Consider the following 4,119-nt stretch of genomic DNA (forward strand, 5'->3'; position numbering starts at 1 on the left):
ATTTTCTGTGTCTTATTTTAGTTTTGTGTTTAACATTAGTGTATTCTTACATTAATTCACGACATGCATTTTACAATAAATTATATAAATAATACATAATTTCATAATTCCCTGTTTATTTAAAGAATTCTAATTAGATATTTTAAAAGCCTCATGAGTAATATAACTATATTTCATATTGTAAATGTCATGTTTGTTTTCCTTACCATCGAGAATGTAATAATATTTTAAAAGCCACAGGAATATTATTGCCATGTTTTACATTATAAATGCTATGTTTGTTTTTCTGGACCTACGAGAATGTAGGAATAAATATTATTAACTACGATTAGATCTTATTAATTTCATCATGCATACTCGTTATGTTTATTAGTGCCTGTAACGGATTTAAAATAAATGTTATATATAAAATTACCCAGCCCAATGTAGCTTCATAACATTAGCATAACGGCAAACAATCTGGTTAAAACACAGATCCTATTTCGTTTCGTTTTTTATAGTTCAAAATTTCGTTTTACTTGTCTTCACTACACTAGATTCTGGAAGAGCTGTTATGTAAAACACGTTCTGGATGATGTGAGGGATTAGCCAATGAAACGGTTTGTTACGGTGAGTTTTTGGCGTGAGGTGCATGGAACTGTGGGTACCCCATTAGGAACATCAACTCGGATTGGTTAATCAATTGTCTGACGTCATACAAAAGTCGCTCGTACGACCACTGACGCGACCTCCCACTACAACCGGTCAGCTCTTCATGCAGTAGAGGCATGGAATATATAAAAAGAACGAAACGAAATATAGATGTGTATTTTAATCAGATTAAACGACAAACATCATCTGGTAAAGTAACGAAGCATAGTTTCGACATTTTAATCATGTTACGGTATATTCTACATGCGGAGCCCTGGTGGTCCAATGTTACGGTGTATTCTACATGCGGAGCCCTGGTGGTCCAATGTTACGGTGTATTCTACATGCGGAGCCCCGGTGGTCCAATGTTACGGTGTATTCTACATGCGGAGCCCCGGTGGTCCAATGTTACGGTGTATTCTACATGCGGAGCCCCGGTGGTCCAGAGAGTAAGAAGCTGGATGAGAAAATTCATCCGGATTTTCCGGCATGGTTCCACGAAAGACCAAGATTCCGCGTTCACATTTGCGTGCAATTAAACGATTCCTTTGGCAGATGGTATTCGATATAAGAGTAGGTCGTAGTGTTGCTGTCCGGGCAACCTTTCCCTCATAGCACACTGTATCGCGTATACATGTCCGTCTTCATTAGCCCAGTTGGAGCAGAACTGTAGGACGGACGTTAAATCCCATTTCATTTGATTTTATTAAACATGCTCGACAATACTTAAAGATACATTATAGGAGATTCGATAACGAGTTGGCAGTTCTCACTATAATAGTTAAAAACTAGATAATGTAAAGGCAATTTGCTGAAAATTTCATTCAAATTGATCCACTATGAACCGAGAACTAAGCGAATGAAATTTCTGCCTAGCCTCGGTCATCATTACTAAAGTCAGTACGATAAACAGCATAGTCTCGGTTGTCCATTTAATCGTTTAATCGTGAAGGAAAGTTATGCAGTAAATCGGCTCACAATCCACTAAAGATCGCGGGCTAGTGATGCCATCTAGAGTTGATTATGGTCTGGATAGGTTTATTAAGGTTTAATTAATAATTTAGATAACATGCCAGGCCTAAAGAAAGACCTGCAATAGGCAGATTTAGCTCTTGCATAATGTATGTTTGAATGAACAATAATATAGTTCTATTCCCCAACTGGATGATCAGAAATGTCAAGTACATGACAAGGAGTAGGGTCCCTCATAGCACACTGTATGGAGTATGCCCGTCTTCATTAACCCAGGTTAGGAGCAGAACACTAGGACGTTAAACCCCATTTCATTTCATTAATGGTAATTTAGATTAAAATGTCTTAAATAGGTAAATAAGCTGCATGGAAAAGTTTGGCGATGACCACTAGAGGAAACAGATACATGCATGACAATGGAAAAAATAAATCATGAATGATCTGCTTATTAAAGATAACCCATGACAATCAGGGGCGTGCTGGCAGGGAGTTTAGGAGAACGGTGTCCTCCCAGGCCCCCATTAAACAATAAGTCCACCCGTATAAGCGGGCCCCCCTGAGAGCTCTAATTTTCACGCGGAATCCCCTCAAAAAATTGAGAGTGCGCACGCGAAAAATCATACATACACAACGATTAGTAAAATATATTATGCTGACGTGCAAATGTCTGTCACCTTAAGGTGATGTCATATAGTCAAAATAGCAGCATAAATTTGGAAAATATGATATCTAGATTTCTCAGGAGTGCTTGCAAAACGCGTTTCCCGTTGTCAAATTTCAAAAAAAAAAATTTTTTTTTTGGGGGGGGGGGGGGAGAACCCACCCAGACCCCACCCAGACCCCACCCAGACCCCCTACCAGCGGTGCGCCTTCGGCGCGCGGGTCGCGGCCCCTTCGTGGTCCGTCCTCCCGGGCCCCATCGGGGCCAGTACGCCCCTGAATTGACAATTAGCAAAAAATACACAATATACCCTGGTTTATTTCCAGTGTGTGTCCTTCAGGACTATACTGGCGTCCCTCGGGACTATACTGGTGTTCCTCAGGACTATACAGAGGAATGTTAGCAATGAAAGCAGTTTAAAGATACATTATGGGAGTTTAGACAAAGAGCTGGTAGTTCTCACTATAATAGTTAAAAACTTACTGAAAATTTCAGTCAAATTGATCTACGCTGAACCGAGAATTTAGCGATTGAATTTTCGGTCTAGCCTCAATCATCAGTACTAAAGTCGGTACGATAAAAAACATAGTCTCGATTATCCATTTCATGATTTAATTATGAATGGAAGTCCAGCAGCAAATCGGATCCTAATCCAGAATATATCGCAGGCTAGCGATGACATCTAGAGTTGATTATGGTCTGGATAAGTTAATTAATGTCTAATTAATAATTTAAATAACATTTCAGGCCTAAAGAAAGGCATGCAATAGGCAGATTTATCTCTTGCATAATGTATGTTTAAATACATGTCAAAGCAGATGCAATAACAACTGATTCTTATAAAACATACATTATACAAGAGCTAAATCTGCCTATTGCAGCCCCGTCACCCTTTCTACACGCCAATAGGTAGAATTGTTGTCTTTTACATTCGTTTCCTCGTTGTAAGACAAGCATTGGCGATAGTAGATAAAGACCCGTACGCGCAAGCGAATTATTGAAATACAATTAACCACCTTAGTCCCGAAATGACCTAGTTTGTGTCGAATGGACGCTAAACCCCATTTCTCTCTCTTTCTCTAAGGGGGTTATATGGCCGAATGATTAGAGTGTGCGCACTTTACCATAAGGTCTGTCATTGAGTTCAGCTGGCGTGGTTTCGATTCCCCGGATGTACGTGACAAGGAGTAGAGTCCCCCGGTTTCCTCCCACTGCTAAAGACCCCCACGCGCAAGCGAATTATTGAAATAAAATTGAACCATATGTTAGTCCCGAAATGAACTAGTTTGTGTTTGTGTCGAGTGGACGTCTCCCCCCCCCCACTATCTATCTCTCTCTCTCTCTCTCTCTCTTTCTCTCAATGTAATTGAGAAATAAGCGTCCCTATGGACATAAGTTAACTCACCTTGCAGGTTTGTCCGTGGTTGACTGTAGATTGTAAGAACAGTATGGCGTCTGTGAATTATCTGCTGGGTGTAATGATATCAATGACTGCCAGTCACCATCCGTGATGAAATTGATCCGTCAATCAAGAGAAACTAACACACAACTTTCAACCATTGCACATGCGTCTTATACAAATAGTTACTCTGACATCAGAAATTACAAGGTAGAGTTTGTTAATATGTAAAACGGAACATTGGAGGGACTCGCGAACTAGACGAGGGGCGGGTTAGTCGGATCACCTACCGAGGGACCCGCGAACTAGACGAGGGGCGGTTAGTCGGATGCACTACCGAGGGACCCGTGAACAAGCTTAGAGGTGGGTTAGTCGGATGCCCTACCAGGGTCCCGCGAAGAAAGAAGAACAAGCTTAGAGGTGGGTTAGTCGGATGCCCTACCAGGGTCCCGCGAAG

The 4,119-nt window shown here is 40.8% G+C and overlaps 1 long non-coding RNA gene across 1 annotated transcript in view; it reads right to left on the reverse strand.

Moving 5' to 3' along the window:
* LOC126822706 (uncharacterized) overlaps positions 1-3,797 on the reverse strand; it is a 9,878-nt gene extending 6,081 nt beyond the window's left edge. The window contains exon 1 of the long non-coding RNA XR_007680947.1: positions 3,669-3,797. This is a non-coding gene — a long non-coding RNA (uncharacterized LOC126822706). The remainder of the gene's footprint in view (positions 1-3,668) is intronic.
* Positions 3,798-4,119: the final 322 nt, after the last annotated feature.

The sequence above is a fragment of the Patella vulgata genome, chromosome 5 (assembly GCF_932274485.2).
Source record: "Patella vulgata chromosome 5, xgPatVulg1.2, whole genome shotgun sequence".
Classification (NCBI taxonomy): Eukaryota; Metazoa; Mollusca; class Gastropoda; family Patellidae; genus Patella; species Patella vulgata.